At 37.1% G+C, this 17957-nt stretch overlaps 1 non-coding gene across 1 annotated transcript; it reads right to left on the bottom strand.

The window, feature by feature from the left end:
- Positions 1 to 299: 299 nt before the first annotated feature.
- On the bottom strand, positions 300 to 385 carry TRNAY-GUA (transfer RNA tyrosine (anticodon GUA)). The gene is given in 2 exon segments: positions 300 to 335; positions 349 to 385. It is a non-coding gene; the product is annotated as a tRNA-Tyr (tRNA).
- Between the last annotated feature and the right edge of the window lie 17572 nt (positions 386 to 17957).

Below are 17957 nucleotides of genomic sequence, written 5' to 3'. Positions count from 1 at the left end.
TTTAATCATTTGAAGATCCTTCTGAACTAAGATCCTGTACTAAAGCATACATAAGGAGCATAGCCATTCAAAAATAATTTAAAAAAAATGCAACACCTCACCATCTACCAAATTAAGACCTTGTAGAAATGAATATAGAATGTAATCTTTACCCTAGACCTTGTTGTATCAATTAAAAAAAAAATCAAATTTAATACCTCACCGTCTAATTCCTATCGAATAAGTTGTTGTTGTTGTTGTTTTAGCTTATACGGCGCGTGTCATTCAGTAGTGAATATTTGCGCCAAAAAAAACCCACATCCACCGAGCCGGATTCGAACCAGCGACATAAGGTTAATCATCAATCATCTACAGTCCTCCGCTCTACCAACTGAGCTATCGGTGGTTACTAGTACTGGGTTTAAAGTGTAGTTTTTGCTCCAGACCGGGTGATTAAACAAATTCAAAACTATTTAAGCCCCGCCATCTTCCACTACTAAGACTCTGTTATAAAGAACGTGTATATAACGTATTCTCAATTCTCCAGACCCGTTTATTTAAACAAATTTTCAAGACCCCACAGTCTCATTCCTGTGAAAAAGATGGATATAAAGCGTTGTCTTTTCTCCAGACCCTTGATTAAAAAACCTTCAAAATTAAGACCCAAGACTAAGACTCCGTTATAAAGCAAGGGTACATATCGTAGTCTTTACTCCAGACCCGTTAAAAAAAATTATGTTATAATCTTCAAAAATAAGACCCTGTAAGAAAGCATGGATATAAGAGCACAGTCTTTACCCCAGACGCTGTTATTAAAAAAATTAGCAGATCTTCAATTTGACGACCCCACCGTCTCATATCTGTGGGCAAAAATGGATATAGAGTATAGTCTTTACTCCAAACCTGGTGATTAAAAAAAACTTAAATAGTAAGACCCCATCATCTTCCAAACTAATAGTCTATAAGTATACATGTAACAAAGCACGGGTACCTATAGCATAGCCTTTACTCCATATCCATTTATTAAAAAAACTACACTGTACACTGTATAATTACGCTGTATACCCATGTGCTACATTACAGGTTCTTAGTATTGAAGATGACGGGATTGAAGTTTCGAAGATTCTTGATTTTTTTTTCAAATGACTGGGTCTGGAGAAAATAATAACTCTATATCCATATGCTTGATGACATAGCAATGGTTTAGAAGATGGTGAGGTTTAAATTGTAAAGTTTATTTCTCTTTTTAACCACCGGGTTTTGAGTAAAGACTAGGCTTAGCTAGTCTAGGTATAGCGTTATTCCTGTTGTTTGGAAGAATATATGGCCAAGATTGAGTATTAAAAAGTAGACTAATAACCTTCATCTTGTAGGGTAAAGTCGCATTGGGTCTGGAAAAGGAGACTACCAGCATGGGTCGGCAGAGCAAAATTGATAGGGGAGGGGAGGGCACAGCGAAAAAGGGCACTTCCTCTTTTGAAACAAAAAACTTTTTAAAAACAAAATAGCATAATGTACCCTAGTAGGGTAATAAGCAAATTGATTGAGTGGGGCAAAAATGGCGTGTGGGGCAAAAATTCTTTAAAGCTGCGAGCGAGCGAGCAAAATTTTGAAACTTTTAATGAAAAAAAAAAAAATTGATATATATTTTGACATAGAGAACACTATCATATTTCACCACTTTTCTTTCCTTTTCTTCTTTTCTTTTTATTGGTATTGAAAACTTTTGGGGTCCATGGAACGAGGTACATTTCTTAAGGGGGCAAGTGCCCCCCCCCCTCTCCCTCTGCTCAGATGCCCCTGCATAAAAGAAAGGACGCTAATTGCAAATACATATACCTTATATTAGCAAATTGGACATTTGAACAAACCAGAAGAGAAGGGGCATTTATCAGAATATTCATATGGGGCACTTGATCAAAGATGAAAATGTACACACTACAGAAGAATTTCACTCTGAAAAGGGGCAACTTAACCCTATCTAGGTCGGGGTATTTTTGGAATTCATATGGCCGGGGGAGGGGGGCCTCCCAGGCCCCCCCCCCCCTTGAGATCTCGGCCGTCGACCGCGCGATCGCACCGAAAATTGGCACGCATGTTGTCTGGGATATAATCTACAAAATTGTATAGTAATTTATTTCATGCAAATCGTTATTACGTAATTATGCTTATTTATGCGTAATTAGTATGCAAAATCATACTTTTTCCTCTAACTCCGTAAATAAAGCTCCAAATGTTCTAATATTTGGCATTGAAACCCTTTGTGATGTTCTTAGCAAGTGTACATGAAAAAATTGTGATATCAGATCAATTTCTTATGTATGATATTGTTTTTTTGCAATTTCTTGTATGTATTTCTTTGTTTTTTGGACCTTTTGTTTTTTCATTGTTTTTTTCAATGAAATTCGTTGGGGACTCTTCTAAGATCATAAACAGCATAAAATACATACATTTAGGCGTGCAAAACTAAAAATAATCATACATTTATGATTTTTGGTTGAAAACACAATTTACATTGACTTTGTACACGAAATCACGTTTTTGAGCAATTTTTGGTCTGACATGCACTTACGTAACATTGCATAACTTCGGAACCGCGTACCCGGGTGACGCAATATTGGTCTCAAAAGGTGCGGAAGACTTGAAAGTAAAAAGTCCGCGAGCAGCGCGGTCAAAAAAAATTGCGCGACGAAAATATCGCGCGACTCGTTGAGGGGGGAGGGGGGCCTCCGACGCCCCCCCCCCCCGGTCTAGATAGGGTTAAAGGGGCGAGAGGAACATTTTAAAAGGATTTTTATTATTTAAATATGCACTTTTAGAAGGGATAAGAACGCGAAATAAGGAAAACGGGCAATGACAGGGCATGAAAAGAGCGGTTTTAAGGAATGGAAACTTATCTGATACGAGAATGGGCACTTATATTTATAAAAAGGTAAAGGGGCACACTTTAACACATAAAACAGGTTCTTCTAAGATGAAAGGGGCAAAGTTCTTGGGTTAAAAGGGAAAACTGTTTAGTGCTTCAAAAATTGGGGGCACTGTGAACCCCCTGCCCCCCCCCCCCCCGGATCGCAGCCCCTGCATTCATATCATATGGAACATTCGTTGTAAAATCGAGGTGTATGAATTGCAACCTAAAAATATTTTATTTAGAGAGTAAAGTGCATTGCATTTGTGGGTATATAGTTCAAAATTAATGCCTCTTGTTGGTAAAGTGCGCTAGTATGACATGATTGTGTGGGAAATATTTGTATATACGTTAGTGGGTACAGTGTTTTTACACATGTGGCTGATATTACACAAGCTGGCGTCACTTTGGGTGTGTTAAAAGAGATTGGAAACAATGTCTTGTTTGAATGTTCATAGATTCATAAAAAATTAATATCAAATGGCATAGTAATCAAGACATTTTGGGTTTATAATTAAATTTTAAAGAAATTCGACAACTTCTGATGAAATCTGGAAATGAAATCAACAGATCAAGTTCAATGTGTGTATCAGTGGAAATCATGCTTGCCTCTCCCACCCGCTTTAATAATTGCCCCATGCAGTGTTCGAAACAGTACTAAATCTCCCTTTAAGGTGACACGACATATACTCCCGCGAAAATTGCGACAATTAATATCTCAGAAGGCATAGGATTAGTGTTAGGATTGTGATAGAGTTTTTGGTTCAGAATATTGTCATGATTACGATTAGGGTGTATTTAGTTTTGGAGGTTAGCTTTTATGTTTCGCTTAATGTTTAGAATTTCCATCGTCGCCAGAGCAAATGTCCATTAAGCCTGGTACCCCCCCCCCCACTGCCTCTCTGAAAAGCGTTTCATTGCCGATGAAACTAGCTGTAGCTTCTTCCTTATGCAGGCATGTTTCTCATTTTAACAGTAATGTTATGAAACATTTCATGAGAAATATCCTTAATATGGATAAAAACAGTAATTTGCACATATCCCGGAGGTTTGCACTTTTCCCGTGAAAATTGTTCATTTGCACATATCACGTCGTCACGTTTGAACAGATGCCGTTGATATATTTTGACAGATTTGCACATTTCCCGGCGTGGCGTTTGCACAAATTCCGTTGTTTGCACAAATCCCGGCGAAATGTTGCACATATACCGTTGTTTGCACATATCCCGGCGTTTGCACATATCACGGCTCCACAATCCCCCAAAATATTCCTTGAGAAATTGCCAATTCAGTTTCACTTTCCATTTGTTTTTTATAATTCTCTCCAAGCAAATATCCCCTCTTATATTACAGAGTAGAACAAGATGAATAATTATATAGGATTTTGGGTCACATAGCCAACACTATATAAAAACTTAAGTTGAATAAACACTTGAAATACCGGTATATATTATTCAGATGTAGGAGTTCAGACTTTAGAGGCAGTTTTTCAACATAAGGGCCAATGAATTAATATCTTAGACTGCGGGGAAGTTCATCATTGGCAATTAAAGATCATGTGATTGTGCGTCATTTCACCCAAGCCCTTGGTATATCTTATAAAGGTTGTGCTTGATACTGTCTTGTGTGTTTGTGTACTCTGTCATAGCGATGCCAGAAAACAGCAAACTCTGTGTGGAATCACAATTAAATGTAGCTTGAGTAATAACACTCAGTCACTCATCTGACCTGCAAAAAGTTTCAAATTCAATCTACAGTATAGGCATACTCAGTTTAGCTATCAATTTCATAATCAGGCTTCAGGAATTATGTGTTTATAGTCATGTTAAAAAGCCCTTGGTGGAGACATCATTCTCTGCCTCGATGGAATGACAACACACATGATTTCCAAAGTAACTAGGACACCGTTCTCACTACCTTCCTAAAACTAGTTTACTGGAAACTAGTTTAACGTGTAGTGAGAACTGTCGAAGCGGTCTTGGAAGCTATCTTCCAAACCGGTTCAGAAAACCACCTTACGATGTAGTTTTCAAGATCGCTTTGCCTCGTTAAACTGGTTTTAGCGTAAAGGAGGACACAACCGTTCTTCGGGAAGCGATCTTCGTACGTTTTGAGCGTGCTACACCAAATTAGGCCTACAGGTGTAGAATGCCTACGCTGCAGTTTCGAATTTCGCGCGAAACGTGTCACCCCACTGAGAGCGTTTCCATAGTGAAGTGATTTTGAAAACCACTTTCGAGTGATCAAGTGGGAACGCTAGCAAAGCAATCTTCCAAACTGATTTCCTGAATCGGTTTCAAGGAAACTAGTTTTAGAAAGCGTAATGAGAACGGCCTTCTAAAAGCAAAAGTTCATTAACCTCTATCACAAAATGAATCCTAATAGATTCTGTAAGAAGATTTGTGTGCTTAGATTATTTTGTCAGCTAATCTTGGCAGAGAATACAGGGAGGACAATACATGTACATCCAGGCGTTAAATAAAGTTCACAAAAGGCCTTGATGTTCATCATGGCCATAAACTTTGAAGACTCTTTTTGACAGATTAGTCATGAATGAACTGTTAAAAAACTGGAGATCATGCTTCAAATCATAATATTTCTGAGGTGAAGCCAATCCCCATTTCAGGCATTACAATTGCCCATAAACCACGATAGTGCTTTTTAAATCAATGCGAGGAGCATGATTATTGAATTAAAGTCCTGTCTTGTATATAATTTACCAATGGGTCGAATGATAGCCAAATAATCTAAAATAAACAATAGGCTTTCCCAATTGTAAATTGGCATAGCCTAGAAGTCTTTCCACCCGAGCCCCGCTGCATAAAAAAGTTAATGTTTATGGTAACTTTGCCATCCAATTGAACTTGCATGGAATCCTTGATTCTGATAGGCTGTTGATCATCGTTACCATGGTACAGTAGTTACCATTGGATGGCAAAGTAACCATAATGGTAACTTTTATGCAACGGGGCCCTGATACATGAAGTGCGGTTCCTTTATACAGCTAAATATTGCAGATTGGCCTATACCAGGCAAGTTTCCACAACATCTTTTGAAAAAAAAATTAATTAGGTATTGAGTACCTCTGATTCAAATGGAAAAAAGAAAGGTCATTTGAGAAGTTTCCCACCAAGTGCTAATTAAGAAATGGCTTTTAGGTCAACATTTGAAATGTGAAAATTTGTTTTAAAAAAAAAACAAAAACCTGGCACCATAAAATTTGTATGATAGATTGTGATAGGACTCCCCAGTTTATTAATGTGACATTACTGTGTATTGTGCAATCGATTGTAGAAATACATTTTAACATCAATCACTTGGCTTGATGTCAATTGGCCCTGGTGGCTGAATGATTACTTTCAGGAGAAAAAAATCTTCACGGAGTCATCACAGAGAGAAATTTAGACATTCTCGCAACTTTAAATTCAATTCACGCTTCCCGCTGGCTTCTTCACATACTTCCACAGAATACCCCAAACACTACAAACAAGATGTCATTCTGAATGGTGTATTTGTTGAAAATTTGCTCAAATAAGCCAATTTCCGCAAACATGCAGGAATGCTGTTCCCCGGTATGCCAAATAAACTCTTTTGTAGACCAAGACCAAACATTTGTGACATGTTCTTCTGATTTTATTTCATAATGCACATGATCAGGAATGAAAGTCACAAATAGATAACAATTTGAAGGATGACAACAGCTATTCTTTCACTCGAATATCAAAGGCCAAGTTCACCCCCAAAACAGAGTCAGTCTGAGTGTTCAAAAAATCAAGCATATTACTTAACTTTTAACAAGTTCTGAAATTTTCAAAGTTTTGCTAGTTTTTCAAAACAGTGATACACACAGGCAGAATTTGGTGGATTCACAATAAGGCGCGCCATCTATCGGCTGGAGCGGACAGGCCGAAATTCGCAATGCATCATAGGGGGGGAAAAAGGTCAACATCTGTTACGCGTGCTATTACATGTACCAAAGTGAATGCATGCATGCGATTATTCAGCGCTGGCCAACACAGCTGCCTGCGCGCGATGTCGACTCCAAAGTTCGAAATTTGGCCTGTTCGCTGCAACCGATAGATGGCGCACCATTATTGTGAATCCACTGAATTCTACAAGTAAAGCCGTAGCCCATAGGCAGAGGCTGCAGCTTTTTGTCTTTGCCAATTTAGAGTCTGATGCTGTTACACAAAACATCAGCAATACTTCTGATACAAAATATGAATCGTGGCTGCATTGCCTATTCACTATACTGTCTTGTGTTAATACTCGTTTTCTTTTTTCTACCAGTATTCGGTAGTGTGGGGCTATTTTTGTTTTTCGTTTATGAAAAACTGCTCCTGGACACTCAGCAATAAAAATTAAAACAAATAATGCAACCAACCAAAGGGTGTATTCTTCCCAATCTCCCTCAAGTATTTCCTTTGTTGACCCAGTTCCAGTAAATAATGGGTTGATGTTAGAAAATAACATAATATGGCATATTTAATAATGATGAAATTAATTTATTTATTTGAATTCAAATAAAATATAAATTTTATTTATTTCATTCTCTAAGTATTATTTATACAGGTAGCTCCGTCAGCAGTTAAATACTGTTGTACTTGGGAGCCCTGTATAAAGATAGGGTTACACCAAAACCGAATTCTCCCGAATAAATTTGGACCGATTCTGCCCGAATACGGCCTGATCCGGATGGTTTCGGTGGATTTGAATGTTCCCAAATCGCTCCCGAATTTTATCACAATGGCGGAGGGAGAACAGAATACTCCCGAAACCACCCAAATACCTGTATTCCGGTGAATTCACAGCTGATTCGGTTCCGGTGTAACCCTAGCTTTACATAAAACAAAACAAAATAAAAGCATACAATACAAATGGAAAATACTAATCCTAAATTAACTCCCAAAATATGATCAATACTTACCAACCATTCCTGGCCACTCTTATGCGCAACTCTCTCTTTTATCCCAGACAATTTCAATCGTCATCTATTACAACAGAAAAAAAAACAATATTTTTAAAGATAAATCTGAGTAGATATGATACTCTGATTTCCAAATCCTGAAGCAAACTTATCACAAGTATATCCTGGCTGAAGATACATGTATGTCTTGCTTCTTGACTTCAGCATACAAATAATGATCTTCAATAAAATCCAAAATCCATTCGCAGGAGTATTCCAATCATATTCCTATCAGTGCACAGTGGATAGCAATAAATAACACATGGGCGTTTATAGAGGCAGGGCATTGGCAGGTAGATCAAAGCATGTAATAGCAATTAATATATCACCTCTTTAGGTCATGATGTACTTGTATCCAATACAAACATTTCATATGAGATTGCATGGACTTTGAGCATGATCTAAATGGGAGTTTGTTTGATAAGGAATGCTCTTACCCCTTTCCCCCATATGTTAGGCCTACATGTATGTACTCAATAGATTACAAGCCATGTGTACAGGTGTGTTGTTGAGTAGTCTTGGGAATTATAATTTCCAGACCTTAAAATACGAATCAGTGATTTGAATCAGCGATTTTTTTCTTCAAATTTCTATATTTTTTTCAATATATACACTTTTTTTCACCTTCTATTCCTCTTGTAATTTTAATAGCGTTACATGAATTAAATCTGACAGAGCATAATGAATGGAAGATGCATTTACAAGTCCATTCGTGCTTAAAGGTAAATGCTAGTTTTGGTAACGATATAAAAATGAGTTCATACAGAATCCAATTAAATGACCACCAAAGTGTCTGTTTGTATAACTAAAACGCATGTGCCAAAGGATTCTGGAAGAAATTGTGTAATTGCTGAGAAATCAGCAAATAAGCACAGGATTCGGGTAGAGCGTCGGGCCCGACGCTCAAAGCAATAATTATACACTGTCCCACGTGCGCTTATCTGTGTTGGGGAAGTTCAGTCTGAACATTTTTCAGCGTAGATTTCAAGATTTCACAAAGTTCAGTTTATGTAACTGTACCAGATCTAGATCCTCGATGATATACTGACAATTAAGCCTGGTTTTACAGACTTTCTCATGAAATCAGGGTTTACTGCAACTACTGGAATTTATCTTTAACATCAAAGTTCTACTGTAAAATATATTAAAGATCAAGTCCACCCCAGAAAATGTTGATTTGAATAAATAGAGAAAAATCAAACTAGCATAACACTGAAAATTTCATCAAAATCGGATGTGAAATAAGAAAGTTATGGCATTTTAAAATTTCGCTCATTTTTCACAAAACAGTGATATGCACAACTCAGTGACATGCAAATGAGTCAGTCGATGATGTCCATCACTCACTATTTCTTTTGTTTTTCATTGTTTGGATATTTCATTTTTTACAGATATGACCATAGGGACCGACTTGACTGAATCATATAGTATTAAGCAATGCTAATATCACATGTTCATGGAGGAATTATTCACTGTTTCACTTGACAATGAGGAGAAAATTAGAATATTTCATATAATAAAATACAAAAGAAATAGTGAGTGGATGACGTCATCAGTCTCATCATTTGCATACCAACCAGGATGTGCATATAACTGTTTTGTGAAATTAAGCGAAACTTTAAAATGTCATAACTTTCTTATTTTACATCCGATTTTGATGAAATTTTCAGTGTTATGCATGCTTGTTGGATTTTTCTCTTTTTAATCAAATCAATTTTTTGTTGGGGTGGACTTGTCCTTTAAGGAGCACATTGAAACATAAGCCTACATTATATACAGAGAGATTGAAGGAGTAATCCCCCTCCACCACCAATATGCTGTCAAACACTGTAGACCTGTAGGCAATGACATTATAGTTACACCAACAAAAAAGGGGGAAAAACAAGCAGTTTGTTACCCCCTCCTCCTCCCCCATTCCCCCCTTTATTAAGAAAAGGGTCTGATCCTGTACACTACATTATAGGGAGGGATACAGGTGGGGTTGTACAGGGGTGGGGTCATATGACAGTGAGCCTGAGAAAGGTCAGTTTGTGGTTCTCAAAAACGTTGTTCTGCTGTAGGTCCCATTGATTATACTGACCACATCAAGCTTACCAATGGTCAATCTAATAGTTTCCTAATCCAAGATAACAGAGTAATACAGGTGAGTATTGAAAGAAAATATTGTATTTTACGATAAATTTTAAAGTTAATGACCTTCACCAGTACTGATAACAGACTCTAGAAAGCAATTGGCATCAGGGAAGCATTTGATGGAACAAACGGTCTTTGATATTCACTGACAACTATTAAAAGCTACTGAAACCTGGGGGGGGGGGGCAGGCAAATATATTGCTGTACACATTCGTGACAAAAAAAAACGTGTTTAAAGGGGTGCTTTTTCAATTTTGGACGCCGACCACACGTGTACTCGTTAAGGGTATCAAAAACACAGACTTTCAAGAAAAAGGGTGGTTTTGAAATACTGGTCAATGGTCAATCGTGGGGTCAAACGTATTTAGGGTATTTTTTTTCCAAAGCTTTTTATTTTTTATTAAACTAGCCAAACGTGTTTAGGGTATGTTTTTCCCCAAGCTTTTTCCCCGGGGTCATCTGACGACAACTTGTCTAGGGGCCAAAATGTGTAAATAAAGCACGCAAAAAACTTGTTTAGGGGGTTTATTTGCACGCGGAGAAAAACTTGTTTAGGGGGTGTTTGGAAATAATTTGGTCACGCGTGTACAGCAATACATTTGACTGCACCCCCCCCCCCCCCATCTATGATTACAAGGCAGAACCGCAACATCATGATACTTCCATAATTAAAGTAAAAGTTACCATAATATAATACATGTAGCTCTTTATAAAACAGGCCATGTATAAATCCGTATTATACATGATGACATATACATGTACATGGAGGTTCCCAGGAAACAAATATCAACGCTTTGACAATTATTACAGCAAAGACCCTTCCTGGTAATGAATAATTCAATTCATTCAAGTGTATTTAACTGATAAGAAAGTGTACAAAAATATAACAATATTTTCATTGGAGTAGGGGCAGTCCAAAGTCTAAATTCCAATAAAGAAGTCACATGATTATATTACGTGCGATTTCCCATGCACAGGTATTAATGATTTCAATCTTGACAGGCAACTGACGTTGGTGGAGATATTTTAATATTTTGTTTTGGTTCATGTTTTTAAATAGAGTACTCTCAATTTTAGTGCTGCAGAGGTAAAGGTTGAATATGAGGTAATATCAAAACTACTTGAAATGAAATATGGATCTGAAGTGTCAGTGTTCATGCACTTTGACCGTGTTCGTCTGCTCATGTCATTTTATAGCAAAGTAGATAATTCTATTACGAGGAACATTAGTTCTGTAGTCAATAGGTGGTGCTGCACCAGCCCAAGTTTGCTCAATCTTGAGATTTTAGCCCTATCGGCCCTCTTCGCGATTACTCTCGAGATTCAAGAAACCCCGTCTCTACCATCGCAAGAGCGATTCCTGCTCGAGCGAGGCATCGATGCATTATGGTCTGACACCATGAATAAATAATCCCGAGTGTGTCTGCACCTGCAAATTAGCAGGATAATTGCAATCTCGAGATTAATCCAGCGAAGTAGTGTGATAATTGCGTCTCCATTACAAATAATCTCGGATCAGAAATAGCGCGCCAATTTGAAAACTCAGGCTGGTGCAGACGGCCCTAAATGGGACTTTTTGGAAATGAACTTTATTGGCATCAGATCTTAGATTATTACTATAAATACTACATTGCTTTATGTGAATGAGATCACACATCACAGGTACATGTGTGAGGGCAGGGTGCTACAATACGGTAAGCACTTGCCCGATTGCCCGGGTAAGTAAAAGTTAGAATCGGGCGAGTGTTTTGAAGTAAAGACCAAAACTACTTGCCCGAATTGGGAAAGCAAAATTCTCATAGTAGAATGACCAAAATTAGGGTCAATATACAATATATATGATATAATATTGACCCTAATTTTGGTCATGGCAGGCAAGATAAAATCACTTTGGAAAAAGAATTGCAATAACAAGGTACATGTAGATCAGTTCATGTCAAAAGAGAGAAATAGGTCAATGGTTTAAATAACTGCAAAACTTTCCTTTGAAGAGGTAAAACTTTTTTTTTCAAGGATCTTTTCGGGCAAGTGAAATTGATTTTGGGGCAAGTATATTCCAACTATTTAAAAATTTACTTGCCCGACAGGGAAAGTGCTTCTAAAAAGTTATGTAGCACCCTGTACGAGGGTGACCACTGATCCTACTAAAGGTGCAATAAAACCCATTTTCAATTTTTTGACGAAATTACATTTCATTTATTTCTTTAATTCACCATACATTTTGAAGCTGCTCGTATGTGACGTCACTAATAAAAAAAAATGTGAATAACTTTCTTAATCTTTAAAGGGATTGTTTAACTTTGTGAGCAGCTGATTTAAAAAATTCTCAAACTGAGTTGAAACGTGCGTATGATTGCCTGTATTTGTCCTCAAAAACCCTGAAACAGACCACAATATAGGAAGAAAATCTCTAATTTAGATACAAGTAGCAATTTATTAGCCCGATTTTGAGAACCGTCTAGTAGACGGGTTCAGCTTATGACCAGTTTTCTCCAATTCAAAAAGTCCGTTGGCTATTTTGACTGCCTTCTGTTGTGTGTATCTCCTATACACACGCTATAAGCTGCACTGTAAATTCAGTGTATACCTTGTACACACTGTATGTAGGTCATGCTGTGTTCATCTAGAAATAAGTTGTGGTGCACAGATTCCCTGTATACACATAGTCATTGAAATCAACTCCCAATTATTTTCAAACTGGTTTATACATCTCCAAGGTTTTAAAAGTGATCCTGTAAATATAATACTATGAAACTTTTGGGATGGTATTTTTACACTATAAGCCTAATGTTTAGCCCATTTTCAGGAACAAAAAGGAGAATTTTTTAAATCAGAACAAAGTGAAATGATCACTTTAATTAAGGATTTTCCTCAAGCCTTCACCGAGAGATTTTTCTTGTAATTTAACAGCAAACTTTTCATTAGGGTGAACTTCCCCTTTAAGTGTAGACCTACAATGTATTCTGATGACCATGGGAGTGTTTCATCAATATTTTTGTTCTGACAACTTTCCTTAAATTTGATTGGCCGAGAGGCACTGTAACTATGGTAACTGTCGGATAAAACGGGACTTGTCGGATAAAACTGGACTTGTCGGATAAAACGTCCAACAAGGCCTTTCATGAAATTCTCCCCAGAACTACCACATCTCCTGATACCAGTAAGGACGATTGTAGGGTTCTTCTAGAATGGTGTTAACCCACTTAACTGCATGATCAATAATGCACATCATCACAGACCCAGATGTTACCCATGACAACTACGGGTACTTGCTTAAAATCCTTGGTCTGAGGCTGTGTTCACATTCCACTGTTTACCCTCCAAACATGGTTTTTAAAGATGTGTTCAATTCATTTTGTGTTAGCCATAAAAACAGATGTATAATTTGAAATACATACAAGAAATGGTCAGATAAAGATGTGTTTTGAAAGCCAATGATAATCTGCAAACAGTAAACTTGGCTGATCATATTGGATATCACAGTTGTTGTTTTTTTAGCAAATTCAAAACATTTAACAGCCTTTAAAACGATCAATAAAAGCATAAATGTTTTGTGATTTTGTCAACCGTTTGACCATTAAATTTATAAAATAAAACATATCTTTGGATAAAACCATCCAATGCATCATTGAAATGCCCATTAATCGTCCAAATTACATTGAAAGAATAGAATATTCCTCATTTCATTGGCACTATGGCTTAAGTTCCTACGATAATCATGTGTAGAACGATAATTCGCATGACAGAAACACCCTCATCCTCGAAGAATGAAACATTTTCCTCCAACAAAATTACAAATAAACAACAAACATAGATGGAAAGATGTTCTTTCTAACATTGGTGTACAGGCCTACCTGAAATCATGGATCACCTCATGTAGGTCCCCCCGGGGGGCCACTTCCATTGACGAGTGGATACCATGCGCGACCATAAGGTATCGAAAAGCACCCTAAACACGTATTTTCCATATTCTGAAAATGCACCCCTTAGCAAGTTTTGGCGTGTGAAACCCCACCCTTAACAAGTAGTGGGAAAAAAACTATACTACAGGCAAGTATTCCCTGAAATGAACCCCTAAACAAGTACAGCGATATTTCAATGGCTCGGACGTTGGTCGTCAGTTTTACCTTTACCTACATGATACATCATTGGGTTTAGTACAGCCCCACCTCCCACACCTCGCGAAAACCGTACTCTAAAAACGTAGTGTTGACTGTTCGGGCAAAAAGTACATCCTTTATAAAACATTTTAGTCTTAATTTTTTAGACCCTCGCATATTGACCCTAAACACGTAGCTTTCCTAGCGAAAATAGATACCCTTTTTTCATTATTTTACTGTTTTTGACACCCTTATTACGTAACGTACGTAACGTGCCCTATCTTGAAAAGGACATTCTTTTTACGTGTTTTTTGGGTCGCGCATGGTATTCACTCACCAATGTAAAGTGGCCCCCCCCCCCCCTGGACCTCATGTAGGTCCATGGTCAAAAGTAACTTATTTTTGCCTCCAATATTCCTATGGGGATCTATTTATTCTTCTGCATATAAGTCTACATATGTATGCAGACAAGCCAAGGCGTGAGGCACAAGACTCCTGCTTTTTCGGACGTGTGCTCTTCCCTGAAATCTCTTTCTCATGACCATATCACTGCCTATTCTCATATACATGTACACAATGCCTGGTCATCTCACACTGACTTAATACTTAAAGGACAAGTCCACCCCAACAAAAAGATGATTTGAACAAATAGAGAAAAATCCAAGAAGCAAAACACTGAAAATTTCATCAAAATCGGATGTAAAATAGGAAAGTTATGACATTTTAAAGTTTTGCTAAATTTCACAAAAAAGTTATATGCACATCGTGGTCGGTATGCAAATGAGGAGACTGATGTCGTCATGCACTCACTATTTCTTTTGTATTCTATTATATGAAATATGTAAATTTTCTCCCCATTGGAAGGTAAAATAAGTTTTCTTCCTTCATGAACATGGGGAATTACAATTGTTCTAACATTTTATTGTTCAGTAAATCTGGTCCTTATTGTCAAATCTGTAAAAATTGAAATATTGTATAATTCAAACAATAAAAAACAAAAGAAATAGTGAGTGAGGGACATCATCGACTCTCTCATTTGCGTGTTGCCAAGTTGTGCATATAACTGTTTTGTGAAAAATAAGCGAAAATTCAAAATGTCATAACTTTCTTATTTTACATCTGATTTTTATGAAATTTTCAACGTTATTCTTGTTTGATTTTTCTCTATTGATTCAAATCAACATTTTTCTGGGGTGGACTTGACCTTTAATATAGTTCACTGCCTAAGAAAATCACACCTCACTGGTCTTTGAACTTGATATCTCTGTATGTATGTAATTCGGTACATAACAAATGTCTTACCTGAAAACTTTTCCAGAAAGGTCCCCCATTGTACAGTATGTAAGCCTACATATACATTTTGTATTTTCAACCATTATCCTCAACAAACTTCAAGTGCAATAGTGACAATACGATAGTGAATCAGATAGGCCTATGACCTAACAAGTCCACAAACTTACCACTAGCAGTAATGGTCTATGAATGACCATGATAATGAATGGACCAAGATGACCATAGTTGACCAGTTGTTTGGCTTCCTAGCTCTCCTGTCCTGACTCATCTGGAAGACAAACGAAAAAAAAACAAGCGCTCAAATAGATTAGACATGTATGAATAGAGCGGGGCTTTCATACATCCCCAATCACAAAAAAATACCTTGTGGGTGTTTCATAGGTAAATTGCCAATTCGTCTACTGCCAACTCGTCCACTCACCAAACGGTCTACTTTCATTTCGTCTAATGCCATTCCGTCCATCAACATTTGGCCCAATAACCATTTGGTGCAATCATCACTTTGTCTACCGGTAATCACCATTTCGTCTATGACCATTTCGTTTCATATCCATTTCATTTTTATTCATTTGCACAAGTAACACTAAGTCCAATTAGACCAAATGTATGGACTAAATGGCTAATGGACCAACCACTTAGTAGATGAAATGGTGATTGGACGAAATGGCAATTAGACCATGTGGATAGTGGACGAACTGATGGTAGACCAAATGATAGTAGACAAGTTGGCAATTGGATGAATTGGCATTAGACGAATCGGAAATAAACCGTTTCATAAAGCTGTTCATAAATTACAAGCAACTTTACAAGCCATCTTGTGGTGAGACCCACTTGTTGGTCAAAGTTTCAATCAGGGTCTGTGCCCGCAGACTAGTTTTCCAGTATGCATACAAGAGTTCTACAGCAGAAGCATCACATTAGTCTGCAAGCGCAGACTCATATTTGACACTTTAACCAATAATAGGTCTAGAGAAGAGATTAGACGCCAAAGGCTCTGTCTGTGTCGGCCACAGTACATTCATGTAGTGAATCTAGTCTCACTACTTCAGACTCTGTATTATGCACTACCGTAATAATGCGAATTGCAAAAAACAAGGGTCTGTGCCTGCAGAATAGCATCACAGTGTTGTGGTACTGACCCTTGTCATTCACACAGAGGGTTGTGGGTTCAAATTCTACTTCAAAAAGATACCTGACAAAATGAAAAAGAGCCCCAGAAGAAAAAAAAAACATTCACTGCAATGTTAAAGCTTGTCCAATGGTGCATAATTTAGGCAGTAGGTTGTGTAAAGTAGCCCCCCCCCCCAAAAAAAAAAAAATGAATAAAAATAAAATAAATAAATAGATAAACAAATGAATAAGTAAATAAGTAAGTAAATAAATAAATAAATAAATAATAAATAATTAAATAAATTAATAAATATAAATTAATTAATTTAATTAATTATTAGATTTAAAAAAATAAAAAAACTGATTTACAGTAGGGCCTATGTATGAATGCTTGAAATACATAAAATTACCAGGGAATTTAAAGGAGAATGAAACTCTTGGAGCAAGTTAGCTTTTGTGAAAGCAGAAAAATCAAAGAATAAGATCAACAAAAGTTTGAGTAAAATAGGACTAGCAATAGAAGAGTTATGAGCATTTGAATGTCGAGATCACTAATGCTATGGAGATCCTCCCATTGGCAATGCGACCAAGATCTATGATGTCACAGATGAACAACTCTCCCCTTTTGGACACTGAAAATATACCACAAAACATCTCTTTTTGCTCATTCTAATCATATGACAAACGATTCATCAATGATATAATGTTGTGAAACCTCTGTACTTGTCCTCTCATAAAGAGAACACCTCACCTTGTGTGATAGACTCTATAAAAGTGAGAATATAAGTGAAATAAGTACTAAAGTAATGAGGGAGTTGTACGTGTGTGACATCACAGATCTTGGTCGCATTGCCAATAGGAGGATCTACATGGCATTAGTGATCTCGACATTCAAGTGCTCATAACTTTCTTATTATTCATTCAATCTTCCTCAAACTTTCAACAATATGTTTCTTTGATTTTTCTCTTTGATATGGATTCAGCTGGTTTCAAGGGTTTCCTTCTCCTTTAAGGTCTGAAATCTCTGAAGAGGTTTTTGTAATTCATGGATGTTTACAGGATTTGTCCGGTGTGAGTATGACCATAGCTAACAGCATGACGTGTTTGGTTTAGTTCTAGGAAAGGACAGCACCATAAAGTGTATAATAAAGGGAATGCGCCACATGCAGTACACTACAAGAGCCTAGAGCAAGTTACACTCCCAAGTTCAAAGCTGAATCCGCTCCTTTTGTTTTCTAAAATTCCCAACCTCAGTGTTTATACCATCTGAAATGGATCCCATGATACAGATAACCCATAGACAGGCCACAGACCTACCACAACTTCTTATGTGACAGATCTAACAGAAAATCTGTCTGGTTTATATAGTAGGATTTTTTACAAAATTGTGCTCTAGCTGAAGTTTCCATGAAACTAGACACATGTATTGTAATTTAGAAGTTTAGACCAAGGAGGTAAAAACGATGAA

The sequence above is a fragment of the Lytechinus pictus genome, chromosome 16 (assembly GCF_037042905.1).
Source record: "Lytechinus pictus isolate F3 Inbred chromosome 16, Lp3.0, whole genome shotgun sequence".
NCBI lineage: Eukaryota > Metazoa > Echinodermata > Echinoidea > Temnopleuroida > Toxopneustidae > Lytechinus > Lytechinus pictus.
This window is presented reverse-complemented; position numbering and strand designations above follow the sequence as displayed.